Source organism: Jaculus jaculus, chromosome 13, assembly GCF_020740685.1.
Source record: "Jaculus jaculus isolate mJacJac1 chromosome 13, mJacJac1.mat.Y.cur, whole genome shotgun sequence".
Classification (NCBI taxonomy): Eukaryota; Metazoa; Chordata; class Mammalia; order Rodentia; family Dipodidae; genus Jaculus; species Jaculus jaculus.
The window spans coordinates 6,399,287-6,413,293 of record NC_059114.1 but is presented as its reverse complement, the minus strand read 5'-3'; the positions used below and the strand labels follow the sequence as shown (position 1 = coordinate 6,413,293).

The 14,007-nt window shown below is 48.9% G+C and overlaps 1 protein-coding gene across 1 annotated transcript in view; it reads right to left on the bottom strand.

Moving 5' to 3' along the window:
* Positions 1-14,007, bottom strand: part of Myo18b (myosin XVIIIB) — a 240,474-nt gene that overhangs the window by 206,147 nt on the left and 20,320 nt on the right. The gene's annotated exons all lie outside the window — the stretch shown is intronic.

The following is a 14,007-nucleotide window of genomic DNA, read 5'->3' as shown; positions in this document are numbered from 1 at the left end:
TATAATCCCAATTATGTTTGACTGAATATTAAAATTGATTTGAAACTCCTATGTACACACCATCTGGCAGAGGACCCCGGGGCAGAGAGGAAGTGAGGCAGGGAGAGGAATTCTGTTGTCAGTAATCTACCAGCAGATCGGAGAGCAGACGCCCCTGGCTTTCTTAGAGACCTGAGCTGATGACCGGCAACCTGTCGGAGCTGACAGCTCCTGGAAGTTTGTAGAATCTCATGTCCAGAGAGGGGACGACCTACGCCCAAGGTCACCTGAGTTAACGTCAGATGCAAGGCTAGAAGCAGGCCTTTGTGACTCCCAACCCAAGCCGCTTGTCCCTTCCACTCTGGCCACCTCGACTAACTGGGAGACGCTGCAAGGATCGTCAACCAACTGGGATGACATCAAAGCAGGGGCTGACGCTGAGGGGTTCGTGTGGAAACGTTTCAATTAATATCAAAAACATGTTCCACTGATCCATCATATTTCTAAGGACCACAAAGTCCTTAGCAACCGGGAGCTCAGCCTAGCAACTGCAGCTGCTGTGCCAGAGGAAAAGGAAAGCATCTTACCAACAAACCCTAGGCTGTTTATGAGATTTCAAAGTGGCAGAGGAAGGACTCATGGACGACAAGGTGACACGTTTATGCCTGCTCCCCCAGTCGGCTAGGGCATTTGATTGTGAATTGCAGGCAGATACCATCATCCAGATGACTAGAAAACCTTTCACCAAACCTCATTACCTCTCTCTCCTCTGCAACCCCGTAACTCTTTGGAAACAGGAAACAAGAGTCAGCAGGTAAACATGTTTCTGACCCAGTATGTTTAGACTCAGGATGATGGTTAGAGTTTCTTAAACATCTCTCTTTCTCTCTCTCTCTCTCTCTCTCTCTCTCTTTATTTATTTGAAAGAAAAAGAGAGAGGCAGAGAAAGAAAGAATGGAAACGCCAGGGCTGCAAACAAATTCCAGACGCATGCACCACATTGTGCATCTGGCTTATGTGTGTCCTGGAGAATCAAACCTGGGTCCTTTGGCTTTGCAGGCAAGCACCTTAACTGCTAAGCCATCTCTCCAGCCCGTTGAGTTTCTTAAACTTCCAAAGAACCCATAGCTCTCCAAGGAACTCTGGCCTGATCAGTCTACTCTTAGGTCAAAATCATGAAAGGAGAATTAAGTCAAATGAGTAGCTAGGTCAGCTCCTGGCCACATGTCTACCAAAAATAAAAAGAATAGCTACACAAAGGAGGAGGAGCCGAAATTCAGAGCACAGAGGAGGAAGAGGGGTGCGCAGCATTGAAACAGGGCAAGCCAGTGACATACGTGAACATACGTGTGAGGCTCCCAGATCCAGTTTTCAGTCAAAGAAGTCGGACCGCCAAAAGGTCGCACCATCTATTTTCTGTTGCTACTTAAAAAAAAAAAAAAATACCAGAGACAAGGTAACTTTATGACTTCATTTGTCTCCTGGCTCTGGAGTCTAGGAAGTTCAAGGGCATAGTTCCATGGCCAGCAGGGCCTCCTTACTGCAGCCTGGCCCATCAGAGGCTGTGTCCCATGGCGAGGCAGCAAGTTTGCCAGCTCAGGACTTGAAAAGCCTCCTCTGATCAAGCCACCAACACCACTGCACCCACTACCTTCTCACCTCCGTGAATAAATACCTGACTAGAAGCAGCTTGCCGAAGGAAGAGGATGTGATTAGCTTATAGGTCAAAGGGAATTTTCATCATGGCATGCAAGGTGCAGAGCGGAAGCAGAGAGACAGAGAGAGAAGGACGAGGAGCCAGGCCATGATGTCCAAAGGCCAGCCACCCCCCACCCCCAGCGACACACCTCCCCCAGCAAGGTTCCACTTCCTCAAGTATCTACCACTGTCGGTAACAGCGCCACTAGCTCAGAATCAAGCATCCCAACACATGGGCCCACGAGGCATCCTACGTTCAAACCATTATATTCCATCCCTAACACGCGCAGGCTCCGTGGCCACCTCATGATGCCAAATGCATTCACTCCAACTTTGAAAGACCTCAGAAGTCTTTAAAAGTTCCCATACTGTTCAAAGTCTCATGGGAGACTCAAGGAAGTCTTTGTAAAAGAGACTATGAAAGGCCTTCTTAAAAACACACACGCACTGGGCTGGAGAGACGGCTTAGCGGTTAAGCGCTTGCCTGTGAAGCCTAAGGACCCCGGTTCGAGGCTCGGTTCCCCAGGTCCCACATTAGCCAGATGCACAAGGGGGCGCACACGTCTGGAGTTCGTTTGCAGAGGCTGGAAGCCCTGGCGCGCCCATTCTCTCTCTCTCCCTCTATCTGTCTTTCTCTCTGTGTCTGTCGCTCTCAAATAAATAAATAAAATTAAAAATAATAATAATAATTTAAAAACACACACACACACAAACACAAGGCTAGAGAGATAGCTCAGTGGTTGAGGGTGCTTGCTTCCAAGACCTGCCAGCCCAGGTTCAATTCCCCTGCACCCACAGTACAGCCAGATACACAGAGTGACACACACACCTGGAATTTGTCTGCAATAGCAAGTGGCCCTGACATTCCCATCCCCCTCTCTTTCTCCCTCCCCTTGCAAATAAAAAATAAATAAATGGAGTTAGAGAGATGGCTTAGAGGTTAAGGCACTTGTCTGCAAAGCCTAGGGACCCAGGTTTGATTCCCCAGGACCCACGTAAGCCAGATACACAAAGTGGAGCATGCATCTGACATTTGTTTGCAATGGCTAGAGGTCCTGGCGCACCGCTTCTGTCTCTCTCTCTCCCTGCCTCTCTCAAGTAAATTAATAATATTAAAATAAATACAATAAAGTACAAGCAAGTAACATACTTCCAACATATCATGCCACAGAGTAAACATGTCTGTCCTAAAAGGGAGGCCTGGGACAGAGCAAGAAAAGACTGGACCAAAGCAAGACCAAAACCACAGCAGGGCAAACATCAAATCCTACATCTCCACATCTCCGTGTCTGTCGTCTGGGCCTTTGGATGAAACCATCTGGGCTCCAGAAGGCTGGGGCAACTGTGGCCCATCCGGCTCTACTGCCTGTTACCTCTCTTGTGGGCTGGATCCCCACCGAGCCTGGATCTTTGCTTGGCAGATGTTCCATGGTCCTAGCAAACTCAAGTATCCTGGGGTCTCCACTGCAACCTAAGGTTCCCCTTAACAAGTCAGGGACACCAAGCCTGCCGTACATTACCTGACCTCGGCAGTGATCTACAGCTGTGCAGAAACACTCCACAACCTACCCCTCCACCTTGCATTTATCCCGCCTTTAAAACCGGTACCGTGTGGGCCGGGCTGCCATGCTCTGGCTAGAGATGAATCTTGACATGCGCAAAACTCAGCTGCAGCAGCCTCTGTCTGCTGACCTTGGGAGGCTCTGGCCTCTTCCAAGTTCTCCCTTTAAACCTTTTCTTTTAGAAATCATTTGCATTCTTACTAAGCTAGAATCTTCAGCAGTTTGAGTCATACCCTCAGAGCATATTTCCTATTGTCCCAATGCAGGGCAGTAGGTGTCTCCTTAAATGGTGTTGAATAACCTTAGCAATTACAGCCAAAGACTGTGTAGTCTCTTTACCAGGGACTTCAAACATACTCACATTTATTTCCATGCCAAAATTCATATTTTTCTTGCCTTTCTGCTCTGCATGTTGCTCTCTTTCACTCTAGATGTGAGTAAGAGCAGCTAAGAGAAGCCATACCACAGACTCCGTGTTGTTCTGCTTTGAAATGCCCTCCACAAACACATTTATCCATTACTTTTTTGTGTATTTTTTTATGAGAGAGAGAAAGAGAGAGAGAATTGGCATGCCAGAGCCTCCAGCCACTGCAATTGAACTCCAGACATGTGCATGCCGGTTTGTACACACGTGTAACCTTGTGCACTTTTGTCACCTTGTGTGCATGGCTTACGTGGGATCTGGAGAGCCGAACATGCGTCCTTAGGCTTCCCAGCAAGCTCTTCAACTGCTGAGCCATCTCTCCAGCCCTAGTCCATTACTTTTAAGTTCAGCTTCACTCAAATTCTCAGGCCATGGACAGAACACAGCCAGGTTTTTTTGTTTTGTTTTGTTTTGCTAAAATACTACACAAACTGTCTCTAACCCATCTTCCAACAGAGTTCCTTTCCCCTCTGGAACCACATAAGCCAAACTACCAGAGTCCACAGTTCTCTCAGTCTTCTAGACCCCCCACCAGAATGGTTCACTAAGCTCTGCCTACAGCATATAAGGCTGCGCTAGCCCAGAGTTCCAAATTCCTCTACCGTCCTGCTGCAAACAAGTTCTAAATGAAACCATGCAGTCCCATCTATACAACGACCCCACTTCTCAATGCAATTTTTTCTGTAGCAGTTACTTTCTCGTTGCTATGAAAAAATTTATCTGACCAGAAGTCACTCATGGAAGGAAAAGGGTCTGACCCCACGCGCTCAAAGGAGACGTTTCATCACTGCAGGGAAGACGTGGGAGGGGTGAGGAGCTGAGACAATGTTGCAACGCGCTCAGGAAGCAGAGAGAGAACTTGACATGGAGCTGGGCTTGGGCACCTCAACCCCTGCTTCCAGAGACACACTTCCTCTAGCAGGGCTCCACCTCCTGACATTTCCACAACCTTATAGCTTGGGATTAAACATGCAATCACATGAGCTTATGGGGGGGTCTGCATTCAAACTGTCTCCATATCAATGGGACCCCACCCTCGTGTCCTTATTGAACCCTAGATACTTCCCAAAGACCCCACTCCAGACAACATCAACGTGTGACTTTGTAGATCGAGATTCTCACACACGCACTTCCAGAGGACATGTTCAAGCCACAGCAACCACACACTGTGTGACTCCACTTAGGAGAAGCTCAAGAATGGGCAAGGCTAAGGTGGGGTGAGGGGTATCACAGGGTCTCACTTGAGCTGGGGTGGGGGATCCCATTAATAAGCTCATCTTGGGCCAGAGCTCCAGGAACTTATTCAAGGTCCAGATCAGGGATGTGGCTGCCAGTGTGCCTAAGAATATATACATCGGGGGGAGGAGATGGATCAGTGGAAACAGAGCCCGCCATGTAATCATAAGGTCCTGAGTTCAATCCCCAGAACCTATATAGAAACCAGGTGTGGTGGTACAGGCTCATGATTTCAGTGCTGGGGAGGCAGAGAGGGAGAATCCCTGGGGCTCACCGGATGGCCTGTCTAGCCTACTTGGCATGTTCCAGGCCAGTGAGAGACCTTGTCCCAAACAAAAAGTAGAAGGTTCCTGATGAGCAACACATTTGGGTGTCTTCTGCTCTCCACATGCATGTGCACCTGTGTGTGCCCACCTGCACATACATTCACACACACACACACAATCGTCTTGGAGTTGTTCTTTCAAAAGTGGCATACAAATATGAGGGTGACCTGGCTGTCACCTCGGGTTGACTCCAAATGATCTGGCTGTCTGGGCCTGTGTCCCCTTCCTCCACAGCTGGTCCATGTGCACCCCTCCCAAAGCTGCACGCTCCCCACAGAAGAGGAGGCCTTCCCCCATATAGGAGGACTGTCCTTTGGTCAAGGGTACATGAATAGCTATGCTCTCCTGCTGTAAAGAAAAAGAAAAGCTCTCACCACCTGGGAAAGTGATATACTTCATGCACATGACTATAGGTTTGAATCCAATTTTTTGAAGTACAGGGGGGAAATGGTGAAATCACAAGATGCTTAGAGTTGGTCTGATGTAATCAAAAAAGCTCAAGGTCAACCAAAAGTGGCAAGTAATTTAGTGGAAAAAAATAAAATCCAAAATGTTCTCTCCACCTTCAACTGGGTTTAGGTTTAGTGTACCCAGGAGAACCCTGGGCTGCAGAGAATAGCCAGGTTGGGACCAGCTGGAGCTGGACCAGACACTGTCTGCCCTCTGCACTCCCAAAGGGGCGACTTGGCAAAGGGCCCCGTCCATGCCTGGAAGCCTAGCTTCTTCAAGATGGAAATATTTTGTCTTTTAGGACCCAGTGAATCGCTGTGCTCAAAGCATCCAGCACACGAGGACCCAGCGAGCCCCAGCACAGTGACCGGCTCACAGCCACAGTGACCTCTTCCACTTGCCGTCAGCTAGGCTGTCACATTTTCTCAGGACACCTTTCCCACTGCTGCCCAAGTTCATGCCCAACACATCATGGAATATGACACAAGTCTGGCCCTGGCCATAAGGAGATCCAGCTTGCCAAGGGACCAGGTACACAGACAGATAATGACAGGGGTGAAGGCCCCGCTGGGAGACGCCCCAGGCTGGACAAGAGAACCCAGAGAACAGGTGAGCCGCCTCAGGGAAATGGTGGTGAAAGGGTTTGTCACCAAGCCAGGTAAAATGGATGTTGGAAGCAAGAGAAGCTCTCAGGGGAAGGGCACTTTCTTAAAGATCAGGCTAAGTGGCAGAACAAAGAATGACAGTGTGGTGGTTTGAGTCAGGTGTGCCCGTAAACTCATCTGTTTTGAATGCATGGTCCCAGGCTGATGGCAACTTGGGAGGTAGAGGCGTGTCCCTGGGGGGCGGGTTTAGGGGTGTTATGGCCTAGCTCCCCCCTGCCAGAGCTCAGCTCACTCTCCTGCTGCGGTGTCCCACCCGCTGTGGCAGAGGTGACGTCCAGCCTCTGCTCACGCCACACTGTCCCCTGCCCTCACAGAGCGTCCCCTCGAGACCGTGGGCCGAAATAAAACCCTTCCTCCCAGCAGCTGCATTTCGTGGGGGGTGCTTTGTCCCAGCAACGAGAAGGGCAGCCACGGCAGGCCAGTGAAAAAGAAAATAACAGAGAAGCTTTGTGGTTTTGAACGCTTCCTAACTAACGGATCCAACCGCTTCCATTAAAAGCTGGAATTCAATAGGCAGCCACGGCGGAAGAGAATGCGGCGTAAAGACAGCCGCAGAGCTGTCTCAAGCCTCTTCCAAACCGTCCTCGCCAGCAGGGCGCAACGCTTCCAAGGGCCCACATGTGCCCCGCCCTAGGTATGCCCATCCGTATCAGCCCAGCTGTTCTGGGTAGAGCAGTGGCCTCTCAAGGTGCCTTTCACCCTTGTCCCTTGGCCCGTGACTAACCCGAGCTCACGTGCAGCTGTGAAGACCTGGCGGAGGCGTGCGTTCCCGCCTCTGCCCGTCCTCTCTCGGGAATGCCTGCGCATCTGAACAGTTTTCTTCGATCAATACTCTGGGATACACACTGTTTATCAGATATCAGAAATTCGCACGGACTGTCCTTGCACACCTGTTCACACGAGCGGCACCTCCGAAGGAGGAGTTCCTCATTTGCATGAAGTTAATTTGTTCCCTCGCAGACCGCTGTTCGGAAGATTTCCTCCGTGTATAACGGCTGTGCGTGCCACCACGCTGTATATGAATGGGGACGTTGGCTTGTAATTTTCTTTTCCGTTGTTTCTTTATCTGGTTTTGGTATCGGGTGATACTGGCTTTCTGTGGTCCATGAGTTTGACACTATATTTTCACACAAATACGTGGTGTGCATTGAACATATTTCTCCCTTTACCCTTGTCCCCTAGACAATTTCACTTCTATCTACATGTAATATCTGCAGGCACAACCTTACGTATCTATATAAACTCTAGGGACCACATACGGCAGAAAACATACATTATTTACCTTTGTAGAACTGACTTAATTCACTGAATATGAAAATCTCCAGTTGTGTACTTCTTCCTACAAATGGCATAATGGTTCTTTTATGCTTGAGGGAGAAAAAAAAAATAACTCCCATTGTGGGGTTGGAGAGATGGCTCAGCAGCTAAAAGCTGCTTGCTTGCAAAGCCTGATGGCCTGGGTTCAATTCCCCAGTGCCTAGGTAAAGCCAGATACACAAAGTGGTGCGTGCCTCTGGAGACCATTTGCAGTGGCAGGAGGCCCAGGCATGTCCCATTTATTCTCCATCCATCTATTTATCTATCATTTATCTATCTGCCTCTTTCTCTCTGTCTCAAATAAATACATGAAAATTTTAAAATCCCACTGTGTATATAAACTGTATTTTCTTTGGCCATTCCTCGGATATTGGACACTTAGGTTGGCCCATAATTTAGCTGTTGTGAACCATGCCACAGTAAACGTTGACAGGTAAGTGTTCCTCTGTGATATTGACGTGGCATTCTCTGGGTTACTGCCAGCACCAGGAGAGCCGTGTCCCATAGTGAGTCTGTCCCATTTTCAGTTTTCCCGAGGAACCTCCACAACGATTTCCACAGAGGCTGGAGTAATTTATTCCCAGCCTGCCCTGTTATAAGGGTTTCCCTCTTGTCCTCTTCCTCGCCAGCATATGTTGTTATCTGCCTTCTTGATGACTGCCATTTTTTTTTTAATTTATTTATTTGAGAGAGAGAGAGAGAATAGGCATTCCAGGGCCTCCAGCCACTGCAAGCAAACTCCGGACACATGCGCCACTATGTGCAGATCTGGCATATGTGGGTACTGGAGGATTGAACCTGGGTCTTTGGGCTTCAGAGGCAAACACCTTAACCACTAAACCATCTCTCCAGCCCAAAGACTGCCATTCGGACTGGGCAAAAAGAGTCTCAATGGGACTTCTACCCGCATTTCTCTGATGGCTTGTGTGGTTGAACATGTTTCTGTATGTTTATTGGCCACGTGCATTTCATCTTTTTAGAGCTTCTTGTTCCTTTCATTAGCCCATTTATCAACTGGGCTGGTTTTCTCGCTGTTTAGCTCTTGAGTTCTTTGGATAGCCTAGGTATTAATCCTCTGTTAGATATATAGCTGGGGAAGATAGCATCGAGTCTGTAGATTGCTTTTGGTAGAATGGCCACTTTACCAGTATTTTTTTTAATTATTTTTATTTATTTATTTGAGAGAGAGAGAGAGATACAGAAATAGGCAGGTAGACAGAGAGAATGGGCGCGCCAGGGCTTCCAGCCACTGCAAACGAACTCCAGACGTGTGCGCCCCCTTGTGCATCTGGCTAACGTGGGTCCTGGGGAGTCGAGCCTCGAACCGGGGTCCTTAGGCTTCACAGGCAAGCGCTTAACCACTAAGCCATCTCTCCAGCCCCACTTTACCAGTATTTATTCTTCTAATCCAAGAGCATGGGAGGTCTTTCCATCTTTTAGAATCCTTGTCCATTTCTTTGTTCAACGTTTTAAAGTTTTCCTTGTAGAGGTCTTACACTTCCTTGCTTCAGTTTATTTCAAGGTTTGCTCTTTGCTTTCTTTCTTTGTTTGTTTTAGGCACTTGCACGTGGGATGGTTTCTCTGGTTTCTTAGTCATTTCTCATTTGTGTCAGTCTCGCGACCCACCACTTTGCTGAGTGTTCACAGCCCTAGGAGTTTCCTGGAGGAGCTCTGAGGGTCCCTGGTGTGCAAATCAGATTATCTGCCAATAAGAATAGTGGTGCACACCTTTAATCCCAGCACTCGGGAGGCTGAGGTAGGAGGATCGCCGTGAGTTCGAGGCCACCCTGAGACTACAGAGTCAATTCCAGGTTAGCCTGGGCTAGAGCAAGACCTTACCTCGAAAAACCAAAACACAAAACAAAAGAATAGTTTGACTTCTTCCTTTCCTATTTGCATCCCATTCATTTATTTATTTATGAAAGAAAGAGGGGAGAGAGAAAGAGAACGAACTGGATATACCAGGGCCTCCAGCCACTGCAAATAAACTCCAAACGTATGCGTCATCTTGTGCGTCTGGCTTACTTGGGCCTGGGGAATCAATCCTGGGTCCTTGGGCTTTGCAGGCAAGAGCCCTGACTGCTGAGTCACGTCTCCAGCCCTGTATCCCTTTTGTTACCTTCTCTTATTTGCTCTACTTGTGAGTCCATGAGTGGAGGGAGCAGACACCTGTGTCTTGTTGCTGACCTTACTGGAAACGCCTTGAGTTTTTCTCATTTAGCCAGAGATGGGTTACGGACTTGTCACACATAACCTTTATTGTCTGAGATGGGTGCCCTCCATCCCTGGCCTCCTCAGGGTTTTATCATAAAGGGAAGGTTGGATTTTGTCAAAAGTATTTTCTGCATCTATTCAGATGAGCATGTGATTTCTGTCCTTGGAATACTGATATAATGAAATATATATATATATATATATATATATATATATATATATATATATATATATATATATATATGGTGATTTAGTATGTTGAACCATCCATGCATCTCTGGAATGAAGCCAACTTGATTATGGTGAATTCAGTTTGTGATTACTTTATTGAGAATTTCTGTATCCATATTCACTAGGGAGATGGATCTATAATTTTCTTTGTTGTGGTTGTTGCTTTGTTTTTTGGTTTTGGTTTTTCAAGGTAGGGTTTTACTCTAGCCCAGGCTGGCCTGGAATTCACTATGTAGTCTCAGGGTGGCCTTGAACTCATAGTGATCTTCCTACCTCTACCTCCCAAGTGCTGGGATTAAAAGTGTGTACCACCATGCCCGGCTTCTGTTGTGATTTTATTTATCAGATTTGGTCTCAGGTAATTCCGGCTTCATACAAATTGGAATTTTAAGATGATACCTCTGCCCCATTCAAGGTAATTGATTTTTCTCCGGTTACAATAAGTTTATGCTTGGGTTAGAAAGATGGCTTAGCAGCTAATGCACATGCCTGCGAAGCCTAAGGACCCCAGTTTGATTCTCTAGGTCCCACGGTAGCCAGATGCACCAGGGGGCACTTGTGTCTGGAAGCTCTGGCGTGCCCATTCTCAATCTCTACCTCTCTCTCTTCCCCCATCTCTCTGTCTCTATTTAATAAATAAATAAAAATATTTTTTAAGAAAAGCTTATGCTTGTGTACACCACATTTAGCTCATGATCTTTTTTTTTTTTTTTTTTTTTTTTTTTTTTTTTTTTTTTGAGGTAGGGTCTCACTCTAGCTCAGGCTGACCTATAATTCACTATGTAGTCTCAGGGTGGCCTCGAACTCCCAGCAATCCTCCTACCTCTGCCTCCCAAGTGCTGGGATTAAAGGCGTGTGCCACCACACCAGGCACATTGATCCATTTCTTAAGCCGTTTTTATATGTGTGTGAGGTTTGGCTTGAAATTCTGGTGTAACTGTTTTTACTTTTGTGGAATCATTTTTTGGTTGTTTCTTTGGTGTTGGGGTTTTGGGGTTTTTTTGCAAGGCAGGGTCTCAGTCTAACCCAGGCTGACCTGGAATTCACTATGTCATCTCTGGGTGGCCTCAAAGTCATGGCGATTCTCCTACCTCTGCCTCCCGAGTGCTGGTCTTAAAGGTATGTGCTATCATGCCTGTTGGGTTGATTGTTTTTGCATGAAACTATCCAATTATGGAAGTGCCACTTTTTTCCAAACATGTATTCTTGGAAAGAGGTTTTGGAGAGGAAATTAACTACTCCCTTCTACGTGATAAACTCATACTTGTTTAAAATCCACAGCAGGGCTGGAGAGATTGCTCAATGGTTAAAGGTGCTTGCTTACAAAGACTGAGGGCCTGCTTCAGTTCCCTGGTGCTCATGTAAGGCCAGATGCACAAAACAGCACATGCATCTGGAGTTTCTTTGCAGTGGCTAGAGGCACTGGCACACCCATATTCATTCATATTTGTGCACTCTCTCTCGATCTCTCGCTCTCTTTCTCCACACTCTACTTGCAAATAAATAGATAAAACATGTTAAAATAAATAAGTAAAAATCCATGGAAAATGTCCTCCTAGCTAAGTAGCATTCTCTTTTGGAGGAATGAGGTCTTCCAACTATTCTCTGGTGCCCTCAGCATACCCCTCAGCATGTCCATCAGCGTCTCCCCCAGCATCTCCCTCAGCATCTCCATCAGCGTCTCCCCCAGCGTCTCCCTCAGCATCTCCCTCAGCATCTCCCCCAGCGTCTCCATCAGCATCTCCCCCAGCATCTCCATCAGCGTCTCCCCCAGCATCTCCCTCAGCATCTCCCTCAGCATCTCCATCAGCATCTCCCCCAGCATCTCCCCCAGCATCTCCCTCAGCATCTCCCTCAGCATCTCCATCAGCGTCTCCCTCAGCATCTCCCCCAGAGTCTCCATCAGCGTCTCCCTCAGCATCTCCCTCAGTATCTCCATCAGCATCTCCCCCAGCGTCTCCCTCAGCATCTCCCTCAGCATCTCCATCAGCATCTCCCCCAGCATCTCCCTCAGCATCTCCATCAGCATCTCCCTCAGCGTCTCCATCAGCGTCTCCATCAGCATCTCCCTCAGCGTCTCCATCAGCGTCTCCCTCAGCGTCTCCATCAGCATCTCCCTCAGCATCTCCCTCAGCGTCTCCCTCAGCATCTCCCTCAGCGTGTCCATCAGCATCTCCCTCAGCGTCTCCATCAGCATCTCCATCAGCATCTCCCTCAGCATCTCCCTCAGCGTCTCCCTCAGCATCTCCCTCAGCGTGTCCATCAGCATCTCCCTCAGCGTCTCCATCAGCATCTCCATCAGCACCTCCATCAGCATCTCCCCCAGCGTCTCCATCAGCGTCTCTCTCAGCATCTCCCCCAGCGTCTCCATCAGCATCTTCCTCAGCGTCTCCCCCAGCATCTCCATCAGCATCTCCCCCAGCATCTCCCTCAGCATCTCCCTCAGCGTCTCCCTCAGCATCTCCCCCAGCATCTCTCCCAGCATCTCCCTCAGCATCTCCATCAGCATCTTCATCAGCATCTCCCCCAGCGTCTCCATCAGTGTCTCCCCCAGCATCTCCATCAGCATCTCCCCCACCATCTCCCCCAGCATTTCCCTCAGCATCTCCCCAACCATCTCCCCCAGCACCTCCCCCACCATCTCCATCAGCATCTCCATCAGCATCTCCCCCAGCATTTCCCTCAGCATCTCCCCAACCATCTTCCCCAGCATCTCCATCAGCATCTCCACAAGCATCTCCCCCAGCATCTCCATCAGCATCTCCCCCACCATCTTCCCCACCATCTCCCCCACCATCTCCCCCACCATCTCCATCAGCATCTCCCCCACCATCTCCCCCAGCATTTCCCTCAGCATCTCCCCAACCATCTCCCCCAGCATCTCTATCAGCATCTCCCCCACCATCTCCCCCACCATCTCCCCCAGCATCTCCCCCACCATCTCCCCCAGCATCTCCATCAGCATCTCCCCCAGCATCTCCATCAGCATATCCCCCAGCATTTCCCTCAGCATCTCCCCGACCATCTTCCCCAGCATCTCCATCAGCATCTCCATCAGCATCTCCACAAGCATCTCCCCCAGCATCTCCATCAGCATCTCCCCCACCATCTCCCCCACCATCTCCCCCACCATCTCCATCAGCATCTCCCCCAGCATCTCCATCAGCATCTCCCCCACCATCTCCCCCAGCATCTCCCCCACCATCTCCCCCAGCATCTCCCCCAGCGTCTCCCCCAGCGTCTCCCACAACCTCTGACATGTATTCCTCTTATTCCTCTCACACGGTTGCAGTGATGCCCATGCCTGTCTGTCCTGCTACAGTGGAAACTCACGGGTGAGGACCAGAGTCTCAACACTTAACCAACATGGTTAGAGCTGGTTGAAGGGAGATGGAGGATCAGAAAACTATTACTTAACTTGAACAAATGAATCAAATATCACACCAGTGAACCGTCTTCATTTAATACACAATCACCCATCACCCATTGTCTCACACACTCGTCAGTGAGCGGGAACCACACAAGCAGTGCCTGCCTTCTGCCCTCAGCATCAGCGTCTGTGGAGAGCTGCGCTGAGAGGTCTGTGGGTGTATCATTACACAAGACACTATCACTGTCATACCGAAGAAGGAACAGTCATTCAGAGAGGTCAAGTTCCATGTCTGAGGTCACCTATGCAAGGGGCATCTGAGCCAGGGTTTCACAGGCTTCTCTACCACACCACATCCTTTACGGGGGCAAGTCTCCCTTCTCCACCACCAGCCCCGACCTTACAGAGGTCAGCCAGCCTTCCCCTCATGACTGCTCATTGCCAACTGCAAACCCAGAGCCCAAGGAGACATGTGGAGCAGGGGCCCCACCATCACCTCCCCTACTGCCCCAGGTCCAACCCCAAGGGCTGCCCC